The following is a 15,690-nucleotide window of genomic DNA, read 5'->3' as shown; positions in this document are numbered from 1 at the left end:
AAGTAATTAATGCCTTTGAAAAAAAGAATAACTTAGTTTAGTTAGATAAAATTATTTTTATGTTTATTAAATTATTTTTAATTCGTAAACGGGTCATATCGGGTCATATCAGGTCACCACGGGTTGACCCGAAATCGACCGGTTTTCTTTTCGGGTTCATCGGGTCCAACCCGATTCTGACCCGAATTCCCGAAACCTCAACCCAAACCCATTAATTTCGTGTTAGGTTCGTGTCGTGTTTTCAGGTCGTGTCGAAAATTGCCACCCCTAGTTGCGGTGATACATTTGCGCCGACAAATTTGAGCGACGATCCGGGCTTTGATCGAGCCGTACCGTTCCTGATTTGTCTCGCGCCTTCAGATCCTCCTTCACGCTTCGACAAGAAGCAAAATATTAAGCAATCGTTCCGACGGAGCTAAATTACTACAGGATAAAGAACGAATAGGAAATTTGGATTTCGAAACAAAAAAGAAAGGGGTGCAACACGAGGACTTCCCAGGGGGTCACCCATCCTAGTACTACTCTCGCCCAAGCACGCTTAACTTCGGAGTTCTGATTGGATCCGGTGCATTAGTGCTGGTATGATCGCACCCGCCATGTTCCTTTCGCTTTATTCTTTTAAACTACCCCGTCCTGCGAAGCAGTGTGGCTTTTCTAGACCGAAATTCATTTTAAGCGTCAATTCAAGCATTTTCCTCTTATCCTTTTATTTATTTACTTTATATTTTTTTTTGTTATTGATTTGCACCCTGTTTTTTTCCCTCATCCCGCAACTCTAAATTATCATGAAATCAATCCTTCACGCTTGCAGTTAGGGGTGGCAATTCGGGTCCAAATCAGGTTGGCGGGTCGGGTTCGGGTCAACAGACCCGTCAGAAAATCTGTTGACCCGAACACCGACCCGCCAACCCGTGACGGGTCAGGTATGCTGACCCGAACCCGAAAATTTCTGGTTTACGGGGCGGCGGGTCGACCCGAAATGACCCGAAACTTAATTTTAATTTATTAATTTATCACTGTAATTTCTAATAAAATCAATTTCTCACAAAACTAATTACATAATCAAGTAATAAAAATTTAAATAAATGATTCCAAATCAAATCTAAAATAAATTAAACACCGTAAAAGTGTTTTATCCCAAGCAAAATATAAAATAAATTAAAACAATACAAAAGTGAAAAATAATATAATATATTATTTGTCCAAGTATAATAATTTCAACTTCACACAAATTAAATAAATTCGTTTAGGATTAAGTAATTAATGCCTTTGAAAAAAAGAATAACTTAGTTTAGTTAGATAAAATTATTTTTATGTTTATTAAATTATTTTTAATTCGTAAACGGGTCATATCGGGTCATATCAGGTCACCACGGGTTGACCCGAAATCGACCGGTTTTCTTTTCGGGTTCATCGGGTCCAACCCGATTCTGACCCGAATTCCCGAAACCTCAACCCAAACCCATTAATTTCGTGTTAGGTTCGTGTCGTGTCGAAAATTGCCACCCCTAGTTGCGGTGATACATTTGCGCCGACAAATTTGAGCGACGATCCGGGCTTTGATCGAGCCGTACCGTTCCTGATTTGTCTCGCGCCTTCAGATCCTCCTTCACGCTTCGACAAGAAGCAAAATATTAAGCAATCGTTCCGACGGAGCTAAATTACTACAGGATAAAGAACGAATAGGAAATTTGGATTTCGAAACAAAAAAGAGAGGGGTGCAACACGAGGACTTCCCAGGGGGTCACCCATCCTAGTACTACTCTCGCCCAAGCACGCTTAACTTCGGAGTTCTAATGGGATCCGGTGCATTAGTGCTGGTATGATCGCACCCGCCATGTTCCTTTCGCTTTATTCTTTTAAACTACCCCGTCCTGCGAAGCAGTGTGGCTTTTCTAGACCGAAATTCATTTTAAGCGTCAATTCAAGCATTTTCCTCTTATCCTTTTATTTATTTACTTTATATTTTTTTTTGTTATTGATTTGCACCCTGTTTTTTTCCCTCATCCCGCAACTCTAAATTATCATGAAATCAATCCTTCACGCTTGCAGTTAGGGGTGGCAATTCGGGTCCAAATCAGGTTGGCGGGTCGGGTTCGGGTCAACAGACCCGCCAGAAAATCTGTTGACCCGAACCCCGACCCGCCAACCCGTGACGGGTCAGGTATGCTGACCCGAACCCGAAAATTTCAGGTTTACGGGGCGGCGGGTCGACCCGAAATGACCCGAAACTTAATTTTAATTTATTAATTTATCACTGTAATTTCTAATAAAATCAATTTCTCACAAAACTAATTACATAATCAAGTAATAAAAATTTAAATAAATGATTCCAAATCAAATCTAAAATAAATTAAACACCGTAAAAGTGTTTTATCCCAAGCAAAATATAAAATAAATTAAAACAATACAAAAGTGAAAAATAATATAATATATTATTTGTCCAAGTATAATAATTTCAACTTCACACAAATTAAATAAATTCGTTTAGGATTAAGTAATTAATGCCTTTGAAAAAAAGAATAACTTAGTTTAGTTAGATAAAATTATTTTTATGTTTATTAAATTATTTTTAATTCGTAAACGGGTCATATCGGGTCATATCAGGTCACCACGGGTTGACCCGAAATCGACCGGTTTTCTTTTCGGGTTCATCGGGTCCAACCCGATTCTGACCCGAATTCCCGAAACCTCAACCCAAACCCATTAATTTCGTGTTAGGTTCGTGTCGTGTCGAAAATTGCCACCCCTAGTTGCGGTGATACATTTGCGCCGACAAATTTGAGCGACGATCCGGGTTTTGATCGAGCCGTACCGTTCCTGATTTGTCTCGCGCCTTCAGATCCTCCTTCACGCTTCGACAAGAAGCAAAATATTAAGCAATCGTTCCGACGGAGCTAAATTACTACAGGATAAAGAACGAATAGGAAATTTGGATTTCGAAACAAAAAAGAGAGGGGTGCAACACGAGGACTTCCCAGGGGGTCACCCATCCTAGTACTACTCTCGCCCAAGCACGCTTAACTTCGGAGTTCTGATGGGATCCGGTGCATTAGTGCTGGTATGATCGCACCCGCCATGTTCCTTTCGCTTTATTCTTTTAAACTACCCCGTCCTGCGAAGCAGTGTGGCTTTTCTAGACCGAAATTCATTTTAAGCGTCAATTCAAGCATTTTCCTCTTATCCTTTTATTTATTTACTTTATATTTTTTTTTGTTATTGATTTGCACCCTGTTTTTTTCCCTCATCCCGCAACTCTAAATTATCATGAAATCAATCCTTCACGCTTGCAGTTAGGGGTGGCAATTCGGGTCCAAATCAGGTTGGCGGGTCGGGTTCGGGTCAACAGACCCGCCAGAAAATCTGTTGACCCGAACCCCGACCCGCCAACCCGTGACGGGTCAGGTATGCTGACCCGAACCCGAAAATTTCAGGTTTACGGGGCGGCGGGTCGACCCGAAATGACCCGAAACTTAATTTTAATTTATTAATTTATCACTGTAATTTCTAATAAAATCAATTTCTCACAAAACTAATTACATAATCAAGTAATAAAAATTTAAATAAATGATTCCAAATCAAATCTAAAATAAATTAAACACCGTAAAAGTGTTTTATCCCAAGCAAAATATAAAATAAATTAAAACAATACAAAAGTGAAAAATAATATAATATATTATTTGTCCAAGTATAATAATTTCAACTTCACACAAATTAAATAAATTCGTTTAGGATTAAGTAATTAATGCCTTTGAAAAAAAGAATAACTTAGTTTAGTTAGATAAAATTATTTTTATGTTTATTAAATTATTTTTAATTCGTAAACGGGTCATATCGGGTCATATCAGGTCACCACGGGTTGACCCGAAATCGACCGGTTTTCTTTTCGGGTTCATCGGGTCCAACCCGATTCTGACCCGAATTCCCGAAACCTCAACCCAAACCCATTAATTTCGTGTTAGGTTCGTGTCGTGTTTTCAGGTCGTGTCGAAAATTGCCACCCCTAGTTGCGGTGATACATTTGCGCCGACAAATTTGAGCGACGATCCGGGCTTTGATCGAGCCGTACCGTTCCTGATTTGTCTCGCGCCTTCAGATCCTCCTTCACGCTTCGACAAGAAGCAAAATATTAAGCAATCGTTCCGACGGAGCTAAATTACTACAGGATAAAGAACGAATAGGAAATTTGGATTTCGAAACAAAAAAGAAAGGGGTGCAACACGAGGACTTCCCAGGGGGTCACCCATCCTAGTACTACTCTCGCCCAAGCACGCTTAACTTCGGAGTTCTGATTGGATCCGGTGCATTAGTGCTGGTATGATCGCACCCGCCATGTTCCTTTCGCTTTATTCTTTTAAACTACCCCGTCCTGCGAAGCAGTGTGGCTTTTCTAGACCGAAATTCATTTTAAGCGTCAATTCAAGCATTTTCCTCTTATCCTTTTATTTATTTACTTTATATTTTTTTTTGTTATTGATTTGCACCCTGTTTTTTTCCCTCATCCCGCAACTCTAAATTATCATGAAATCAATCCTTCACGCTTGCAGTTAGGGGTGGCAATTCGGGTCCAAATCAGGTTGGCGGGTCGGGTTCGGGTCAACAGACCCGTCAGAAAATCTGTTGACCCGAACACCGACCCGCCAACCCGTGACGGGTCAGGTATGCTGACCCGAACCCGAAAATTTCTGGTTTACGGGGCGGCGGGTCGACCCGAAATGACCCGAAACTTAATTTTAATTTATTAATTTATCACTGTAATTTCTAATAAAATCAATTTCTCACAAAACTAATTACATAATCAAGTAATAAAAATTTAAATAAATGATTCCAAATCAAATCTAAAATAAATTAAACACCGTAAAAGTGTTTTATCCCAAGCAAAATATAAAATAAATTAAAACAATACAAAAGTGAAAAATAATATAATATATTATTTGTCCAAGTATAATAATTTCAACTTCACACAAATTAAATAAATTCGTTTAGGATTAAGTAATTAATGCCTTTGAAAAAAAGAATAACTTAGTTTAGTTAGATAAAATTATTTTTATGTTTATTAAATTATTTTTAATTCGTAAACGGGTCATATCGGGTCATATCAGGTCACCACGGGTTGACCCGAAATCGACCGGTTTTCTTTTCGGGTTCATCGGGTCCAACCCGATTCTGACCCGAATTCCCGAAACCTCAACCCAAACCCATTAATTTCGTGTTAGGTTCGTGTCGTGTTTTCAGGTCGTGTCGAAAATTGCCACCCCTAGTTGCGGTGATACATTTGCGCCGACAAATTTGAGCGACGATCCGGGCTTTGATCGAGCCGTACCGTTCCTGATTTGTCTCGCGCCTTCAGATCCTCCTTCACGCTTCGACAAGAAGCAAAATATTAAGCAATCGTTCCGACGGAGCTAAATTACTACAGGATAAAGAACGAATAGGAAATTTGGATTTCGAAACAAAAAAGAGAGGGGTGCAACACGAGGACTTCCCAGGGGGTCACCCATCCTAGTACTACTCTCGCCCAAGCACGCTTAACTTCGGAGTTCTGATGGGATCCGGTGCATTAGTGCTGGTATGATCGCACCCGCCATGTTCCTTTCGCTTTATTCTTTTAAACTACCCCGTCCTGCGAAGCAGTGTGGCTTTTCTAGACCGAAATTCATTTTAAGCGTCAATTCAAGCATTTTCCTCTTATCCTTTTATTTATTTACTTTATATTTTTTTTTGTTATTGATTTGCACCCTGTTTTTTTCCCTCATCCCGCAACTCTAAATTATCATGAAATCAATCCTTCACGCTTGCAGTTAGGGGTGGCAATTCGGGTCCAAATCAGGTTGGCGGGTCGGGTTCGGGTCAACAGACCCGCCAGAAAATCTGTTGACCCGAACCCCGACCCGCCAACCCGTGACGGGTCAGGTATGCTGACCCGAACCCGAAAATTTCAGGTTTACGGGGCGGCGGGTCGACCCGAAATGACCCGAAACTTAATTTTAATTTATTAATTTATCACTGTAATTTCTAATAAAATCAATTTCTCACAAAACTAATTACATAATCAAGTAATAAAAATTTAAATAAATGATTCCAAATCAAATCTAAAATAAATTAAACACCGTAAAAGTGTTTTATCCCAAGCAAAATATAAAATAAATTAAAACAATACAAAAGTGAAAAATAATATAATATATTATTTGTCCAAGTATAATAATTTCAACTTCACACAAATTAAATAAATTCGTTTAGGATTAAGTAATTAATGCCTTTGAAAAAAAGAATAACTTAGTTTAGTTAGATAAAATTATTTTTATGTTTATTAAATTATTTTTAATTCGTAAACGGGTCATATCGGGTCATATCAGGTCACCACGGGTTGACCCGAAATCGACCGGTTTTCTTTTCGGGTTCATCGGGTCCAACCCGATTCTGACCCGAATTCCCGAAACCTCAACCCAAACCCATTAATTTCGTGTTAGGTTCGTGTCGTGTCGAAAATTGCCACCCCTAGTTGCGGTGATACATTTGCGCCGACAAATTTGAGCGACGATCCGGGTTTTGATCGAGCCGTACCGTTCCTGATTTGTCTCGCGCCTTCAGATCCTCCTTCACGCTTCGACAAGAAGCAAAATATTAAGCAATCGTTCCGACGGAGCTAAATTACTACAGGATAAAGAACGAATAGGAAATTTGGATTTCGAAACAAAAAAGAGAGGGGTGCAACACGAGGACTTCCCAGGGGGTCACCCATCCTAGTACTACTCTCGCCCAAGCACGCTTAACTTCGGAGTTCTGATGGGATCCGGTGCATTAGTGCTGGTATGATCGCACCCGCCATGTTCCTTTCGCTTTATTCTTTTAAACTACCCCGTCCTGCGAAGCAGTGTGGCTTTTCTAGACCGAAATTCATTTTAAGCGTCAATTCAAGCATTTTCCTCTTATCCTTTTATTTATTTACTTTATATTTTTTTTTGTTATTGATTTGCACCCTGTTTTTTTCCCTCATCCCGCAACTCTAAATTATCATGAAATCAATCCTTCACGCTTGCAGTTAGGGGTGGCAATTCGGGTCCAAATCAGGTTGGCGGGTCGGGTTCGGGTCAACAGACCCGCCAGAAAATCTGTTGACCCGAACCCCGACCCGCCAACCCGTGACGGGTCAGGTATGCTGACCCGAACCCGAAAATTTCAGGTTTACGGGGCGGCGGGTCGACCCGAAATGACCCGAAACTTAATTTTAATTTATTAATTTATCACTGTAATTTCTAATAAAATCAATTTCTCACAAAACTAATTACATAATCAAGTAATAAAAATTTAAATAAATGATTCCAAATCAAATCTAAAATAAATTAAACACCGTAAAAGTGTTTTATCCCAAGCAAAATATAAAATAAATTAAAACAATACAAAAGTGAAAAATAATATAATATATTATTTGTCCAAGTATAATAATTTCAACTTCACACAAATTAAATAAATTCGTTTAGGATTAAGTAATTAATGCCTTTGAAAAAAAGAATAACTTAGTTTAGTTAGATAAAATTATTTTTATGTTTATTAAATTATTTTTAATTCGTAAACGGGTCATATCGGGTCATATCAGGTCACCACGGGTTGACCCGAAATCGACCGGTTTTCTTTTCGGGTTCATCGGGTCCAACCCGATTCTGACCCGAATTCCCGAAACCTCAACCCAAACCCATTAATTTCGTGTTAGGTTCGTGTCGTGTTTTCAGGTCGTGTCGAAAATTGCCACCCCTAGTTGCGGTGATACATTTGCGCCGACAAATTTGAGCGACGATCCGGGCTTTGATCGAGCCGTACCGTTCCTGATTTGTCTCGCGCCTTCAGATCCTCCTTCACGCTTCGACAAGAAGCAAAATATTAAGCAATCGTTCCGACGGAGCTAAATTACTACAGGATAAAGAACGAATAGGAAATTTGGATTTCGAAACAAAAAAGAAAGGGGTGCAACACGAGGACTTCCCAGGGGGTCACCCATCCTAGTACTACTCTCGCCCAAGCACGCTTAACTTCGGAGTTCTGATTGGATCCGGTGCATTAGTGCTGGTATGATCGCACCCGCCATGTTCCTTTCGCTTTATTCTTTTAAACTACCCCGTCCTGCGAAGCAGTGTGGCTTTTCTAGACCGAAATTCATTTTAAGCGTCAATTCAAGCATTTTCCTCTTATCCTTTTATTTATTTACTTTATATTTTTTTTTGTTATTGATTTGCACCCTGTTTTTTTCCCTCATCCCGCAACTCTAAATTATCATGAAATCAATCCTTCACGCTTGCAGTTAGGGGTGGCAATTCGGGTCCAAATCAGGTTGGCGGGTCGGGTTCGGGTCAACAGACCCGTCAGAAAATCTGTTGACCCGAACACCGACCCGCCAACCCGTGACGGGTCAGGTATGCTGACCCGAACCCGAAAATTTCTGGTTTACGGGGCGGCGGGTCGACCCGAAATGACCCGAAACTTAATTTTAATTTATTAATTTATCACTGTAATTTCTAATAAAATCAATTTCTCACAAAACTAATTACATAATCAAGTAATAAAAATTTAAATAAATGATTCCAAATCAAATCTAAAATAAATTAAACACCGTAAAAGTGTTTTATCCCAAGCAAAATATAAAATAAATTAAAACAATACAAAAGTGAAAAATAATATAATATATTATTTGTCCAAGTATAATAATTTCAACTTCACACAAATTAAATAAATTCGTTTAGGATTAAGTAATTAATGCCTTTGAAAAAAAGAATAACTTAGTTTAGTTAGATAAAATTATTTTTATGTTTATTAAATTATTTTTAATTCGTAAACGGGTCATATCGGGTCATATCAGGTCACCACGGGTTGACCCGAAATCGACCGGTTTTCTTTTCGGGTTCATCGGGTCCAACCCGATTCTGACCCGAATTCCCGAAACCTCAACCCAAACCCATTAATTTCGTGTTAGGTTCGTGTCGTGTTTTCAGGTCGTGTCGAAAATTGCCACCCCTAGTTGCGGTGATACATTTGCGCCGACAAATTTGAGCGACGATCCGGGCTTTGATCGAGCCGTACCGTTCCTGATTTGTCTCGCGCCTTCAGATCCTCCTTCACGCTTCGACAAGAAGCAAAATATTAAGCAATCGTTCCGACGGAGCTAAATTACTACAGGATAAAGAACGAATAGGAAATTTGGATTTCGAAACAAAAAAGAGAGGGGTGCAACACGAGGACTTCCCAGGGGGTCACCCATCCTAGTACTACTCTCGCCCAAGCACGCTTAACTTCGGAGTTCTGATGGGATCCGGTGCATTAGTGCTGGTATGATCGCACCCGCCATGTTCCTTTCGCTTTATTCTTTTAAACTACCCCGTCCTGCGAAGCAGTGTGGCTTTTCTAGACCGAAATTCATTTTAAGCGTCAATTCAAGCATTTTCCTCTTATCCTTTTATTTATTTACTTTATATTTTTTTTTGTTATTGATTTGCACCCTGTTTTTTTCCCTCATCCCGCAACTCTAAATTATCATGAAATCAATCCTTCACGCTTGCAGTTAGGGGTGGCAATTCGGGTCCAAATCAGGTTGGCGGGTCGGGTTCGGGTCAACAGACCCGCCAGAAAATCTGTTGACCCGAACCCCGACCCGCCAACCCGTGACGGGTCAGGTATGCTGACCCGAACCCGAAAATTTCAGGTTTACGGGGCGGCGGGTCGACCCGAAATGACCCGAAACTTAATTTTAATTTATTAATTTATCACTGTAATTTCTAATAAAATCAATTTCTCACAAAACTAATTACATAATCAAGTAATAAAAATTTAAATAAATGATTCCAAATCAAATCTAAAATAAATTAAACACCGTAAAAGTGTTTTATCCCAAGCAAAATATAAAATAAATTAAAACAATACAAAAGTGAAAAATAATATAATATATTATTTGTCCAAGTATAATAATTTCAACTTCACACAAATTAAATAAATTCGTTTAGGATTAAGTAATTAATGCCTTTGAAAAAAAGAATAACTTAGTTTAGTTAGATAAAATTATTTTTATGTTTATTAAATTATTTTTAATTCGTAAACGGGTCATATCGGGTCATATCAGGTCACCACGGGTTGACCCGAAATCGACCGGTTTTCTTTTCGGGTTCATCGGGTCCAACCCGATTCTGACCCGAATTCCCGAAACCTCAACCCAAACCCATTAATTTCGTGTTAGGTTCGTGTCGTGTCGAAAATTGCCACCCCTAGTTGCGGTGATACATTTGCGCCGACAAATTTGAGCGACGATCCGGGTTTTGATCGAGCCGTACCGTTCCTGATTTGTCTCGCGCCTTCAGATCCTCCTTCACGCTTCGACAAGAAGCAAAATATTAAGCAATCGTTCCGACGGAGCTAAATTACTACAGGATAAAGAACGAATAGGAAATTTGGATTTCGAAACAAAAAAGAGAGGGGTGCAACACGAGGACTTCCCAGGGGGTCACCCATCCTAGTACTACTCTCGCCCAAGCACGCTTAACTTCGGAGTTCTGATGGGATCCGGTGCATTAGTGCTGGTATGATCGCACCCGCCATGTTCCTTTCGCTTTATTCTTTTAAACTACCCCGTCCTGCGAAGCAGTGTGGCTTTTCTAGACCGAAATTCATTTTAAGCGTCAATTCAAGCATTTTCCTCTTATCCTTTTATTTATTTACTTTATATTTTTTTTTGTTATTGATTTGCACCCTGTTTTTTTCCCTCATCCCGCAACTCTAAATTATCATGAAATCAATCCTTCACGCTTGCAGTTAGGGGTGGCAATTCGGGTCCAAATCAGGTTGGCGGGTCGGGTTCGGGTCAACAGACCCGCCAGAAAATCTGTTGACCCGAACCCCGACCCGCCAACCCGTGACGGGTCAGGTATGCTGACCCGAACCCGAAAATTTCAGGTTTACGGGGCGGCGGGTCGACCCGAAATGACCCGAAACTTAATTTTAATTTATTAATTTATCACTGTAATTTCTAATAAAATCAATTTCTCACAAAACTAATTACATAATCAAGTAATAAAAATTTAAATAAATGATTCCAAATCAAATCTAAAATAAATTAAACACCGTAAAAGTGTTTTATCCCAAGCAAAATATAAAATAAATTAAAACAATACAAAAGTGAAAAATAATATAATATATTATTTGTCCAAGTATAATAATTTCAACTTCACACAAATTAAATAAATTCGTTTAGGATTAAGTAATTAATGCCTTTGAAAAAAAGAATAACTTAGTTTAGTTAGATAAAATTATTTTTATGTTTATTAAATTATTTTTAATTCGTAAACGGGTCATATCGGGTCATATCAGGTCACCACGGGTTGACCCGAAATCGACCGGTTTTCTTTTCGGGTTCATCGGGTCCAACCCGATTCTGACCCGAATTCCCGAAACCTCAACCCAAACCCATTAATTTCGTGTTAGGTTCGTGTCGTGTTTTCAGGTCGTGTCGAAAATTGCCACCCCTAGTTGCGGTGATACATTTGCGCCGACAAATTTGAGCGACGATCCGGGCTTTGATCGAGCCGTACCGTTCCTGATTTGTCTCGCGCCTTCAGATCCTCCTTCACGCTTCGACAAGAAGCAAAATATTAAGCAATCGTTCCGACGGAGCTAAATTACTACAGGATAAAGAACGAATAGGAAATTTGGATTTCGAAACAAAAAAGAAAGGGGTGCAACACGAGGACTTCCCAGGGGGTCACCCATCCTAGTACTACTCTCGCCCAAGCACGCTTAACTTCGGAGTTCTGATTGGATCCGGTGCATTAGTGCTGGTATGATCGCACCCGCCATGTTCCTTTCGCTTTATTCTTTTAAACTACCCCGTCCTGCGAAGCAGTGTGGCTTTTCTAGACCGAAATTCATTTTAAGCGTCAATTCAAGCATTTTCCTCTTATCCTTTTATTTATTTACTTTATATTTTTTTTTGTTATTGATTTGCACCCTGTTTTTTTCCCTCATCCCGCAACTCTAAATTATCATGAAATCAATCCTTCACGCTTGCAGTTAGGGGTGGCAATTCGGGTCCAAATCAGGTTGGCGGGTCGGGTTCGGGTCAACAGACCCGTCAGAAAATCTGTTGACCCGAACACCGACCCGCCAACCCGTGACGGGTCAGGTATGCTGACCCGAACCCGAAAATTTCTGGTTTACGGGGCGGCGGGTCGACCCGAAATGACCCGAAACTTAATTTTAATTTATTAATTTATCACTGTAATTTCTAATAAAATCAATTTCTCACAAAACTAATTACATAATCAAGTAATAAAAATTTAAATAAATGATTCCAAATCAAATCTAAAATAAATTAAACACCGTAAAAGTGTTTTATCCCAAGCAAAATATAAAATAAATTAAAACAATACAAAAGTGAAAAATAATATAATATATTATTTGTCCAAGTATAATAATTTCAACTTCACACAAATTAAATAAATTCGTTTAGGATTAAGTAATTAATGCCTTTGAAAAAAAGAATAACTTAGTTTAGTTAGATAAAATTATTTTTATGTTTATTAAATTATTTTTAATTCGTAAACGGGTCATATCGGGTCATATCAGGTCACCACGGGTTGACCCGAAATCGACCGGTTTTCTTTTCGGGTTCATCGGGTCCAACCCGATTCTGACCCGAATTCCCGAAACCTCAACCCAAACCCATTAATTTCGTGTTAGGTTCGTGTCGTGTTTTCAGGTCGTGTCGAAAATTGCCACCCCTAGTTGCGGTGATACATTTGCGCCGACAAATTTGAGCGACGATCCGGGCTTTGATCGAGCCGTACCGTTCCTGATTTGTCTCGCGCCTTCAGATCCTCCTTCACGCTTCGACAAGAAGCAAAATATTAAGCAATCGTTCCGACGGAGCTAAATTACTACAGGATAAAGAACGAATAGGAAATTTGGATTTCGAAACAAAAAAGAGAGGGATGCAACACGAGGACTTCCCAGGGGGTCACCCATCCTAGTACTACTCTCGCCCAAGCACGCTTAACTTCGGAGTTCTGATGGGATCCGGTGCATTAGTGCTGGTATGATCGCACCCGCCATGTTCCTTTCGTTTTATTCTTTTAAACTACCCCGTCCTGCGAAGCAGTGTGGCTTTTCTAGACCGAAATTCATTTTAAGCGTCAATTCAAGCATTTTCCTCTTATCCTTTTATTTATTTACTTTATATTTTTTTTTGTTATTGATTTGCACCCTGTTTTTTTCCCTCATCCCGCAACTCTAAATTATCATGAAATCAATCCTTCACGCTTGCAGTTAGGGGTGGCAATTCGGGTCCAAATCAGGTTGGCGGGTCGGGTTCGGGTCAACAGACCCGCCAGAAAATCTGTTGACCCGAACCCCGACCCGCCAACCCGTGACGGGTCAGGTATGCTGACCCGAACCCGAAAATTTCAGGTTTACGGGGCGGCGGGTCGACCCGAAATGACCCGAAACTTAATTTTAATTTATTAATTTATCACTGTAATTTCTAATAAAATCAATTTCTCACAAAACTAATTACATAATCAAGTAATAAAAATTTAAATAAATGATTCCAAATCAAATCTAAAATAAATTAAACACCGTAAAAGTGTTTTATCCCAAGCAAAATATAAAATAAATTAAAACAATACAAAAGTGAAAAATAATATAATATATTATTTGTTCCAAGTATAATAATTTCAACTTCACACAAATTAAATAAATTCGTTTAGGATTAAGTAATTAATGCCTTTGAAAAAAAGAATAACTTAGTTTAGTTAGATAAAATTATTTTTATGTTTATTAAATTATTTTTAATTCGTAAACGGGTCATATCGGGTCACCACGGGTTGACCCGAAATCGACCGGTTTTATTTTCGGGTTCATCGGGTCCAACCCGATTCTGACCCGAATTCCCGAAACCTCAACCCAAACCCATTAATTTCGTGTTAGGTTCGTGTCGTGTTTTCAGGTCGTGTCGAAAATTGCCACCCCTAGTTGCGGTGATACATTTGCGCCGACAAATTTGAGCGACGATCCGGGCTTTGATCGAGCCGTACCGTTCCTGATTTGTCTCGCGCCTTCAGATCCTCCTTCACGCTTCGACAAGAAGCAAAATATTAAGCAATCGTTCCGACGGAGCTAAATTACTACAGGATAAAGAACGAATAGGAAATTTGGATTTCGAAACAAAAAAGAGAGGGGTGCAACACGAGGACTTCCCAGGGGGTCACCCATCCTAGTACTACTCTCGCCCAAGCACGCTTAACTTCGGAGTTCTGATGGGATCCGGTGCATTAGTGCTGGTATGATCGCACCCGCCATGTTCCTTTCGCTTTATTCTTTTAAACTACCCCGTCCTGCGAAGCAGTGTGGCTTTTCTAGACCGAAATTCATTTTAAGCGTCAATTCAAGCATTTTCCTCTTATCCTTTTATTTATTTACTTTATATTTTTTTTTGTTATTGATTTGCACCCTGTTTTTTTCCCTCATCCCGCAACTCTAAATTATCATGAAATCAATCCTTCACGCTTGCAGTTAGGGGTGGCAATTCGGGTCCAAATCAGGTTGGCGGGTCGGGTTCGGGTCAACAGACCCGCCAGAAAATCTGTTGACCCGAACCCCGACCCGCCAACCCGTGACGGGTCAGGTATGCTGACCCGAACCCGAAAATTTCAGGTTTACGGGGCGGCGGGTCGACCCGAAATGACCCGAAACTTAATTTTAATTTATTAATTTATCACTGTAATTTCTAATAAAATCAATTTCTCACAAAACTAATTACATAATCAAGTAATAAAAATTTAAATAAATGATTCCAAATCAAATCTAAAATAAATTAAACACCGTAAAAGTGTTTTATCCCAAGCAAAATATAAAATAAATTAAAACAATACAAAAGTGAAAAATAATATAATATATTATTTGTCCAAGTATAATAATTTCAACTTCACACAAATTAAATAAATTCGTTTAGGATTAAGTAATTAATGCCTTTGAAAAAAAGAATAACTTAGTTTAGTTAGATAAAATTATTTTTATGTTTATTAAATTATTTTTAATTCGTAAACGGGTCATATCGGGTCATATCAGGTCACCACGGGTTGACCCGAAATCGACCGGTTTTCTTTTCGGGTTCATCGGGTCCAACCCGATTCTGACCCGAATTCCCGAAACCTCAACCCAAACCCATTAATTTCGTGTTAGGTTCGTGTCGTGTTTTCAGGTCGTGTCGAAAATTGCCACCCCTAGTTGCGGTGATACATTTGCGCCGACAAATTTGAGCGACGATCCGGGCTTTGATCGAGCCGTACCGTTCCTGATTTGTCTCGCGCCTTCAGATCCTCCTTCACGCTTCGACAAGAAGCAAAATATTAAGCAATCGTTCCGACGGAGCTAAATTACTACAGGATAAAGAACGAATAGGAAATTTGGATTTCGAAACAAAAAAGAAAGGGGTGCAACACGAGGACTTCCCAGGGGGTCACCCATCCTAGTACTACTCTCGCCCAAGCACGCTTAACTTCGGAGTTCTGATTGGATCCGGTGCATTAGTGCTGGTATGATCGCACCCGCCATGTTCCTTTCGCTTTATTCTTTTAAACTACCCCGTCCTGCGAAGCAGTGTGGCTTTTCTAGACCGAAATTCATTTTAAGCGTCAATTCAAGCATTTTCCTCTTATC

At 39.5% G+C, this 15,690-nt stretch overlaps 13 non-coding genes across 13 annotated transcripts; all 13 read right to left on the bottom strand.

Moving 5' to 3' along the window:
* Positions 1-474: 474 nt before the first annotated feature.
* On the bottom strand, positions 475-593 carry LOC140031209 (5S ribosomal RNA). Its single transcript, XR_011835130.1, has one exon. It is a non-coding gene; the product is annotated as a 5S ribosomal RNA (ribosomal RNA).
* A 1,122-nt stretch (positions 594-1,715) lies between these two features.
* Positions 1,716-1,834, bottom strand: LOC140029890 (5S ribosomal RNA). Its single transcript, XR_011833805.1, has one exon. It is a non-coding gene; the product is annotated as a 5S ribosomal RNA (ribosomal RNA).
* A 1,122-nt stretch (positions 1,835-2,956) lies between these two features.
* On the bottom strand, positions 2,957-3,075 carry LOC140029459 (5S ribosomal RNA). Its single transcript, XR_011833364.1, has one exon. It is a non-coding gene; the product is annotated as a 5S ribosomal RNA (ribosomal RNA).
* Positions 3,076-4,210: 1,135 nt separating this feature from the next.
* On the bottom strand, positions 4,211-4,329 carry LOC140031208 (5S ribosomal RNA). Its single transcript, XR_011835129.1, has one exon. It is a non-coding gene; the product is annotated as a 5S ribosomal RNA (ribosomal RNA).
* A 1,135-nt stretch (positions 4,330-5,464) lies between these two features.
* On the bottom strand, positions 5,465-5,583 carry LOC140029458 (5S ribosomal RNA). The gene has a single exon (XR_011833363.1). It is a non-coding gene; the product is annotated as a 5S ribosomal RNA (ribosomal RNA).
* A 1,122-nt stretch (positions 5,584-6,705) lies between these two features.
* On the bottom strand, positions 6,706-6,824 carry LOC140029456 (5S ribosomal RNA). Its single transcript, XR_011833361.1, has one exon. It is a non-coding gene; the product is annotated as a 5S ribosomal RNA (ribosomal RNA).
* Positions 6,825-7,959: 1,135 nt separating this feature from the next.
* LOC140031207 (5S ribosomal RNA) lies at positions 7,960-8,078 on the bottom strand. The gene has a single exon (XR_011835128.1). It is a non-coding gene; the product is annotated as a 5S ribosomal RNA (ribosomal RNA).
* Positions 8,079-9,213: 1,135 nt separating this feature from the next.
* LOC140029455 (5S ribosomal RNA) lies at positions 9,214-9,332 on the bottom strand. The gene has a single exon (XR_011833360.1). It is a non-coding gene; the product is annotated as a 5S ribosomal RNA (ribosomal RNA).
* A 1,122-nt stretch (positions 9,333-10,454) lies between these two features.
* On the bottom strand, positions 10,455-10,573 carry LOC140029454 (5S ribosomal RNA). The gene has a single exon (XR_011833359.1). It is a non-coding gene; the product is annotated as a 5S ribosomal RNA (ribosomal RNA).
* Positions 10,574-11,708: 1,135 nt separating this feature from the next.
* On the bottom strand, positions 11,709-11,827 carry LOC140031206 (5S ribosomal RNA). The gene has a single exon (XR_011835127.1). It is a non-coding gene; the product is annotated as a 5S ribosomal RNA (ribosomal RNA).
* A 1,135-nt stretch (positions 11,828-12,962) lies between these two features.
* LOC140030019 (5S ribosomal RNA) lies at positions 12,963-13,081 on the bottom strand. The gene has a single exon (XR_011833933.1). It is a non-coding gene; the product is annotated as a 5S ribosomal RNA (ribosomal RNA).
* A 1,126-nt stretch (positions 13,082-14,207) lies between these two features.
* LOC140029453 (5S ribosomal RNA) lies at positions 14,208-14,326 on the bottom strand. Its single transcript, XR_011833358.1, has one exon. It is a non-coding gene; the product is annotated as a 5S ribosomal RNA (ribosomal RNA).
* Positions 14,327-15,461: 1,135 nt separating this feature from the next.
* Positions 15,462-15,580, bottom strand: LOC140031205 (5S ribosomal RNA). Its single transcript, XR_011835126.1, has one exon. It is a non-coding gene; the product is annotated as a 5S ribosomal RNA (ribosomal RNA).
* Between the last annotated feature and the right edge of the window lie 110 nt (positions 15,581-15,690).

The sequence above is a fragment of the Coffea arabica genome, chromosome 11e, assembly GCF_036785885.1.
Source record: "Coffea arabica cultivar ET-39 chromosome 11e, Coffea Arabica ET-39 HiFi, whole genome shotgun sequence".
NCBI classification, from domain to species: domain Eukaryota; kingdom Viridiplantae; phylum Streptophyta; class Magnoliopsida; order Gentianales; family Rubiaceae; genus Coffea; species Coffea arabica.
This window is presented reverse-complemented; position numbering and strand designations above follow the sequence as displayed.